General features: G+C 45.5%; 1 non-coding gene across 1 annotated transcript; it reads left to right on the top strand.

Moving 5' to 3' along the window:
* Window positions 1–620: 620 nt before the first annotated feature.
* Window positions 621–730, top strand: LOC128044014 (U6 spliceosomal RNA). The gene has a single exon (XR_008199006.1). It is a non-coding gene; the product is annotated as a U6 spliceosomal RNA (small nuclear RNA).
* The last annotated feature ends 8,651 nt before the right edge of the window (window positions 731–9,381 follow it).

The raw sequence follows: 9,381 nt of genomic DNA, 5'->3' as shown, positions 1-9,381 counted from the left end.
GCATCTTGCTTAATAATATTTGTGGGCTGAATGAGTGGGTGGGTACATGGGTGGATGGTTGCTCATTTATGATTTCATGTGAATTACTTGTTTGGCTGACTTTTCCATTTTTGTTATTCTGAGCCAAGATTAACTGTAAAATGAGGTTTAAATAAATTAGAATGGCATTTTCTCTTTTTGAGATAGATGCAGTTCCTAAAACTTGAGTGTTTTGACTTAAGTTTCACCTAGCGAAGTTTTGAGGACATCCCTGGACTGGGAGACAGAAAAGGCAGGATAAGACTACTGATGACAGGGACAGAGGCATATTCCCGTGGTCAGTGGTCAGCTCAGGAAATCAATGTGCTTAACAAAACATGTTTGGAGACAAACTCATTCTGGACCAACCAATAGCCTTGCACTCTTTTTTCTTTTTTTATTAAATTTTAAAGAAACTAGTGTTTTACAGTCAGGACAAGATCGCTGGTAGAAGATTCTGAGTTATGGAGACAGGAATAGACAACAATCCCTCCAGCAAGAAGCAACAAGACCAAATGAAGTCACAGTGGCCACTTGTCCAAATGAAATTAATGTGGTGGTTTTCCATTTGATCAGAGAACCACTGAGTGATTAGGATCCAAGCGCTCACTTCAGCAGCACCCATAGAACTAAAATCGGAACAATACCGAGAAGATTAGCGTGGCCTCTGCCCGAGGATGAGAAGAGAATTCGAGAAGTGTTCCACAATATTGAGCTCCCTCACTGTTTCCATCATGCAAGGACACAGCAGGAGATAAACCTCTAGGGATCAGGAAGCAGATTCTTATCTGCAGGCATCTTGATCTTCCCAGTCTCCATTTCTGCAGGAAATGATTATTTGTTCTTCAAGCCCAGAACAAGCAAAGCAAAACTAAGCAAAACAAAAAACCCCACAAAGGTATCTTGAGACACCAGTGAGTCAGAAGTTCACTATTTATAAAGTAACTTTTTTTTTTAAATACTAGAATTTTAGTTCATCAGTCATCATTTAGATAGCTTTAGATTTTTAATTTGGATCTCTGAAAACTCTTTAAAAGATCTTATTGTCTATTTTTAGAGTTGTAAACATTGTCACAGGCCTCAAGGACAGTTTAGAGTGAAAATATGTTATTAATACCTAATAGCAGCACAGGCCACAGAGTTGCTTCTTTAAGTTTTGGCTTCCTGTGAAGAAAATCGGATTATTGAGTAATTTTGGTTACTTTGTTAATGTGTGTATGTGAAGTTTAACTCATCATGATGTTGCACACAGGTTTGGTTCACTCATTTTATTACTAGTGTTGTTATGCCTACTATAAATGCTTTAAGAAAAGTCTATGCCGGGGTCCAGCCCCAGTGGATCCAGGGAATTCGAAGGGTGGATGGAGTCGGCGAGGAGAGATTTATTTAATTAGAAATATAAGATTAGATTAGGAAAGAATAGTGTAGTAGGAAAATTAGTGGAGAAAAGAGGCTGAATAACTTGGTTTACGTGGAGAACTAATAAAACCTCGAGACAAGAGGTTTGCACCATCTACGTTAGGCCACTGGTGCCTGTTTGAATAGTGGAGGGTGCCCTGCCTTGGGCTCCCTTTTGCGTGGGTCTTAGAAGCCAGGGCAAGTAAGTAGACATGGCGAGCCTCCACGCCCCAGATGGGAATTCAGCCAGAAATTAAAGAAGACACGGGGAGACCAAGCTGCTTCGGTGAGCGAGGCCCCAATAACTTTATTTTTTAAAAGGACTTTTATACCTTTCCCACAAATGATGTTGTGTACATTATCTTCTGGCCTTGGAGACCTGTGAAACATTTTAAGACCCCCTTTGGTAAAGGCTGTTCAACCAGAAAACTTATTTTCCCCTGAAGTGTTTTTTCTTTAAATTTCTAATCTATGTCAGCCTCATAAAGTATCAAACAGAGTTACATTTTCAGGAAGCAGAGGTGCAGTGAGTTACAACAGAGAAAGGACCAATTAGCTCAAAAGTCCGATGTGGTCAGTTTCAAGGCTACACTTGTTTTTTCTTACATTCTAACTATGTTAACCAATGTGCTCCCAGGTGTACAGTGGATAGGAGATATGGGAACTTAGCAACTAGCATTGGCTCAACAGTGAAATCTTACACCAGCGCTACTCTAATAACCTTTAACTCTTTGAAAGGCTTTCCATGCCTCTCACAGTTGGGGGTCTGTAAACAATCACATGCATAGTTGTAAAAGATGGCAAGTTAGAGAGCCATCAGAGGGGTTTGAGCTGAAACACTCCTTTCAAATGTGGAAGACTGAAGCCCTAAGTTAACGTTTTCCAGAGAGTGTCAGAAGACTGGAAAAGCACAGTACAATAAAATCAGGTTTTATTTAAACCGACTCTGGTTTTTGGGGGTAGATGTTCAGGAAAACTCAGGGGGAACCCCTGAAGCCAGATCACGCCTTTGCGTTTTGTCGGGCTTCCTTCCTCATGACCTTTGCCATGGGCGGGATTCCTCACGCTGGCTCCCGGCAAGTCTGGTCCTCTGAGTGTTTGGATGGGGTAGATGGGTTTCCCAGGGGCCGCTGGTGGTAAAGAACCCTCTTGCCAAAGCAGGAGAAGTAAAAGACTTGAGTTTGATACCTGAGTTGAGAAGATCATTCGAAGGTCTTTTGGGGCCTGTTTTCTTTTCTCTCTCTCTCTCTCTCTTTCAATAATAAGGGTAAATCAAGATTTTTTTTTTTTTTCTGGAGAAGGCAATGGCACCCACTCCAGTACTCTTGCCTGGAAAATGCCATGGAAAGAGGACCCTGGTAGGCTGCAGTCCATGGGGTCGCTAAGAGTCGGACACGACTGAAGTGACTTAGCAGCAGCAGCAGCAGCAGGATTCTTTATTATACGTGTTCTTCTGATAAGATGGTATGGGCTCCTATTAGTTTACCTGTTGGAATTTCTACAATGTTTATTAACCAACGTGTGAAATTGCTCCAGTCGTGTCCGACTTTTTGCAACCCTATGGACTGTAGCCTGCCAGGCTCCTCTGTCCATGGGATTCTCCAAGCAAGAATCCTTCTTCAGGGGATCTTCCCAGTCCAGGAATCTAAACCACGTCTCCTGCATTGGCAGGTGGCTTCTTAACAACTAGCACAACCTGCTGCTGCTGCTGCTGCTGCTAAGTCGCTTCAGTCGTGTCCGACTCTGTGACCCCACAGACTGCAGCCCACCAGGCTCCCCCGTCCCTGGGATTCTCCAGGCAAGCATACTGGAGTGGCTGCCATTTCCTCTTCCAATGCATGAAAGTGAAGAGTGAAAGTGAAGTCGCTCAGTCGTGTCCGACTCAGCGACCCCATGGACTGCAGCCTACCAGGCTCCTATGTCCATGGGATTTTCCAGGCAAGACTACTGGAGTGGGGTGCCATTGCCTTCTCCGAGCGCAACCTGGGAACCCTTTATTAGCCAGAGGGGAGAGATTTAGGCCACTTAACACTTGTGGCAGCGTGTATTTTAACTAAATTTGTCTTCTAGAAAAAAAAATGTTTAAATGCTTCTAAACTCTGGACATCACAGAGACAGTATAAAGTGTGTTGAATCAGGAGGAATCTTGAGGTGTTTAAAAATAATTTTTCAAGTGAAATGAACACCTCTTTGACATGGAGAGGGTTGATCTCCAGTGGGGATTCATATTACAAAGGAGTTTCTTAGCCACAGTGGCAGAAGCAATATTTGTGTAGTGGAAGGCTTTAATTATCCCAGGGGGGAGAAAAGCCCCACAAAACATCATTTAATTGTGAAAGGCGACTGATAGAAATTGGCCTGGGAAAATTGAAGGAACATCACTTGGAGATGCAGGAGAGGACCAGGAGACCTTGCTTCACCATTTACCATCTTTACAGGCTGGCCTCATGGTGAACTAAGTTGGACTAAGTGGACTTCCTTGAATGGGTCATCCAGGAATCTGTGTTATACAGAAACAATACTAGCTCTTTGCATATAAAAGTTTAAAATTTTCAAAAAAAAAAAAACAACAACAAAACACCCCCAAAAACCTGGTAGGTTTGGCAGACAGTGTAATTAAAAAATCCTGATCCAATGTGCTTTGTAAAAACTTCAGAGTCTCATCCAATTTTATGCTTCCCTTTGCCCAGGCTCAGAAGCCTGCAGAGTAGGAAGGTCGTGTGGTTGGCGTCTTTTGTTTTTAGCCTTCCCCTCCTTCCCCACTCTCTGGCTGCTGTTTTGGGTCCCTTTAGGGTGTCCCTGGTGGCTCAGACAGTGAATAATCTGCCAGCCATGCAGGTGATCTGGCTTCAATCCCCGGGTCGGGAAGATCCCCTGGAGGAGGGCATGGCAACCCACTCCAGGATTCTTGCCTGGAGGATCCCATGGACAGAGGAGCCTGGTGGGCTACAGTCCATGGGGTCACACAGAGTTGGACACAACTGAGTGACTAAGCACAGCACACACAGGGCTGGGGCAGGGGCAGGGAGAGAGCCTTTTTGGTGGCTTCACTAGCAATCTGGCATTGTTACTGCTGAAGTTGTGGAGGCTGAAAGACGGTTGTCCTGTAAAGTGATTTTGTGGATTTTTTTTGAGGTCCTTTCTTTGGGGACCCCACTTGCAGTTCCACGGAGTGGACAATGCCTCCGTGTTTGATCAAAGCAGTTCCGTGTTTGGTGGTCTGAAACCCAGCCTCTTTCTGCTGATGTCATCTGACTTCTGGCGAGAAACTCTCTTGGGCAGATTTCTTTGTAGATATCCCATTCCTGGCAGTTTCCTGGGGACCGCCCATGGAAAGCACGAGTCTTTAACTTGCTGTGGGTCAAGCTTCTCCATGGAGACAGGTATTTCACCAGCTTCTTTTCTATCTTTCTAAGGATGGTGTGGTGATGGACAGGGAGGCCTGGCGTGCTGCGATTCATGGGGTCGCAAAGAGTCGGACACGACTGAGCGACTGAGCTGAACTGCAGGATGGTGTGGGTTATTGTTTGCGCTGTCAGTTAACTATGTATCGTGTCTCAGCATTAAAATCACCCTTCACTGCCCTGCTCTGTGGCAGTTACTCTGGATCCTGTAACTCTTTCCCCTCTGCCAGCCGGCGTGATGCTCGGGCTTGTCTGCGGAGCATGAGCAGGGAACACGGCAGGAGGAGGGCGGTTTCCCATCAGGACTTCTGTGTCCTGCTGCTCCTGTCATGCATGATGGCCAGCAATGTGTAGTGACCAGTGGTATGTGGGACAACCAGTGGTGCTCATGCCAATGAGTTTATTTTTTTCAATTTACTTCATTGAAGTATGGTTGATTTACAGTGTGCTATTTTTTTTTTTTTTTTGGCTTGCCTCGGGCATGTGGGACCCTAGCTTCACACCACGGATCGAAGCCCCCGCACCGCCCCCTAGTGGAAGCGCAGAGTCCTAACCACTTTACCTCGAGGGAAAGGGCAGGTTCTCAGTGAGTTTCAGGGGCACCACATAAGAAGAGGTGGCAAGAATACACAGAAGACCTGTATAAAAAAGATCTTCACGACCCAGATAATCACGATGGTGTGATCACTCACCTAGAGCCAGACATCCTGGAATGTGAAGTCAAGTGGGCCTTAGAAAGCATCACTACAAACAAAGCTAGTGGAGGTGATGGAATTCCAGTTGGGCTATTTCAAATCCTGAAAGATGATGCTGTGAAAGTGCTGCACTCTATATGTCAGCAAATTTGGAAAACTCAGCAGTGGCCACAAGACTGGAAAAGGTCAGTTTTCATTCCAATCTCAAAAAAGGCAATGCCAAAGAATGCTCAAACTACCACACAATTGCACTCATCCCACATGCTAGTAAAGTATTGCTCAAAATTCTCCAAGCCAGGCTTCAGCAATTCATGAACCGTGAACTTCCTGATGTTCAAGCTGGTTTTAGAAAAGGCAGAGGAACCGGAGATCAAACTGTCAACATCCGCTAGATCACTGAAAAAGCAAGTGAGTTCCAGAAAAACATCTATTTCTGCTTTATTGACTATGCCAAAGCCTTTGACTGTGTGGATCACCATAAACTGTGGAAAATTCTGAAAGAGATGTGAATACCAGACCACCTGACCTGCCTCTTGAGAAACCTATATGCAGGTCACGAAGCAACAGTTAGAACTGGACATGGAACAACAGATTGGTTCCAAATAGGAAAAGGAGTACATAAAGGCTGTATATTGTCACTCTGGTTATTTAACTTCTATGCAGAGTACATCATGAGAAACGCAGGGCTGGAAGAAGCACAAGCTGGAATCAAGATTTCCAGGAGAAATACCAATAACCTCAGATATGCAGATGACACCACCCTTATGGCAGAAAGTGAAGAGGAGCTAAAAAGCCTCTTGATGAAAGTGAAAGAGGAGAGTGAAAAAGTTGACTTAAAGCTCAACATTCAGAAAATGAAGATCATGGCATCCGGTCCCATCACTTCATGGGAAATAGATGGGGAAACAGTGGAAACAGTGTCAGACTTTATTTTTTTGTGCTCCAAAATCACTGCAGATGGTAATTGCAGCTATGAATTAAAAGACGCTTACTCCTTGGAAGGAAAGTTATGAGCAACCTAGATAGCATATTCAAAAGCAGAGACATTACTTTGCCGACTAAGGTCCATCTAGTCAAGGCTATGGTTTTTCCAGTGGTTATGTATGGATGTGTGTGTTGGTCTGTGAAGAAAGCTGAGCGCCGAAGAATTGATGCTTTTGAACTGTGGTGTTGGAGAAGACTCTTGAGAGTCCCTTGGACTGCAAGGAGATCCAACCAGTCCATTCTGAAGGAGATCAGCCCTGGGTGTTCATTGGAAGGACTGATGCTGAAGCTGAAACTCCAGTACTTTGGCCACCTCATGTGAAGAGTTGACTCATTGGAAAAGACTCTGATGCTGGGAGGGATTGGGGGCAGGAGGAGAAGGAGACGACAGAGGATGAGATGGCTGGATGGCATCACGGACTCGATGGACGCGAGTCTGAGTGAGCTCCGGGAGTTGGTGATGGACAGGGAGGCCTGGCGTGCTGCGATTCATGGGGCCGCAAGGAGTCGGACACGACTGAGCGACTGAACTGATCCTTGCTTCATTTTTACTTTTAAGTTTCTGTTATTTTACTTTTGTCTGGATCTTCGTTGCCACTTGGGCTTTGCTCTAGTTGTTGTGTGGGCGTCTCATTGCTGCGGCTTCTTTTGTGGATCACAGGCTCTAGGGTGTGCGGCTTTAAATAGTTGCAGCTCCAGGGCTCTAGAGCACACAGGCTTCATTGCTCCACGGCACGTGGGATCTTCCTGGACCCAGGACTGAACCTATGTCTCCTGCACTGGCAGGTGGACGGGCTTCCCTCATGGCTCAGTTGGTAAAGAATCTGCTTGCAATGCAGGAGACCCTGGTTCGATTCCTGGGCTGGGAAGATCCTCTGGAGAAGAGATAAACTACGCACTTCAATATCCTTGGGCTTCCCTTGTGGTTCAGACAGTGAAGAATCTGCCTGTAACGTGGGAGACCTTGGGTTGGGAAGATCCCGTGGAGAAGGGAAAGGTTACCCACCCCAGTATTCTGGCCTGGAGAATTCCGTGGACTATATAGTCCATGGGGTCGCAAAGAGTGGACATGACTGAGTGACTCTCACATCTTCACCACTGAGCCGTGAGGGAAGGCCTCGCTTTACTTTAGAGTTTTCACATGCCTGCCTGTTAGCATGACTGATGCCATCTTGGGCCCATTCAGTTCTTGCCTTCTTCCACTGGCCCTACCTAGGGATGTACTGTGTAGTAAATCTCTTCGTTGTCAAGGACTCTGTAGTTAGTATATATTGTTCATGATCGTTAGGTCCAGGTGGCCTCCATGCCCCCATGTTCATTCCCAGTGATTAGACCTTGTCTGACGTATTCCCAGTGCTCACCAGCCTAGTTACCCATCCATAGATCTTGACTTAGGGAAGCACTCTGTGTTTCCAAGCACATACTCCCCGCACCCTAGGTTAACTATAAAATCATCCCACTTTTGCCTCCGTGCTATAGAGCACGATTGTGAATGCTTTCAGATTGTCATCTGCCCAGTCGTACTCTGTGAGCAAGTTGTATGATAAACTGACCCATTGAGTATATGGAGCTGTCTATCTCATTTTTCAGTCTTAAGGTACTCTCAGCTCAGTGGGCACTGTGCGTTCTCTTTGTCTTCCAACAGTATGTATCCTCAAAGTGTAATTATATTTATTTTTAGTTCTGTATGAATACAGTCTTACTGGATGTGTGTGTGTGTGTGTGTGTGTGTGTGTGTGTGTGTTAGCTGCACCCATGTGGGATTCCCTGGTAGCTCAAAGGGTAAAGAGTCTCCCTGCAATGTGGGAGACCTGGGTTCGAACCCTGGGTCAGGAATAACCCCCCTGGAGAAGGAAATGGCAGCCCACTCCAGTATTCTTTCCTGGAAAATCCCATGGATGGAGGAGCCTGGCAGGCTATGGTCCATAGGGTCACAAAGAGTTGGACACGACTGAATGACTTCACATGTGGCAGGATCTTAGTTCTCCAACCAGGGACTGAACCTGCATCCTTGGCAGTGAAAGTGCTGAGTCCTAACCACTGGACCACCAGGGAATTCCTTGGATGTATTCTTTTATCTGGGACTTCCCAGGTGGCACTAATGGTAAAGAACCCACCTGCCAGTGCAGGAGATGAAAGAGACATGAGCTCGAGGGCATGGCAACCCACTCCAGTAATCTTGCCTGGAGAATCCTATGGACAGAGGAGCCTGGCAGGCTACCCTCCATAAAGGTGCAAAGAGTTGGACACGACTGAAGCCTCTTAGCATGCATGTACATTCTTTTATGTTTGTGAGATTTATCCCTGTCATTGTGTGTGGCCCTAACTCATCCCTGTATAGCATTTCATCGTGCGAATGTGTAACATCTAGGGTATCCATCTTATGGGTGATGGGCAACAGAACTGTCACAGTTTTTAGCTATTGTGAATATTTCCCAACAGGTCTGCTACACTGGACTCCCTCGACAGCCAGAGAGCCCCTCCCTGGCGTTGTCTCTGCCTGCAGCATCCTCCCCACTGGGACATTCTCTGCTTGGCTGTGCCTCTCTCACATATCAAATCTCAATTCAAATGTCACCCTCTCAAAGAGACCTGCCTTGATAATGCCACCTAAAATAGCTCCATCCTCATCCTTAATCTCCGGCACCTCACCCCATTTGCATGCTGCTATGTGAAATTGTTAGCTTTTTTCAGTTGATTTTTTTATTGTGGTAAAAATACATATAACATACAATTTACCATTTTAACCACTTGTAAGTGCGCGGTGCAGTGACTGTACATTCACAATGCTGTAGAACCATCACCACGATCTATTTCTAGAACTTTTCATCATCCCAAACAGAAACTCTACACCCATTAAATAATAACCCACATCCCTCCTC

Source organism: Budorcas taxicolor, chromosome 2 (assembly GCF_023091745.1).
Source record: "Budorcas taxicolor isolate Tak-1 chromosome 2, Takin1.1, whole genome shotgun sequence".
NCBI lineage: Eukaryota > Metazoa > Chordata > Mammalia > Artiodactyla > Bovidae > Budorcas > Budorcas taxicolor.
Note: the sequence above shows the minus strand (reverse complement) of the source record. Positions and strands in the feature narration are given on the sequence as shown.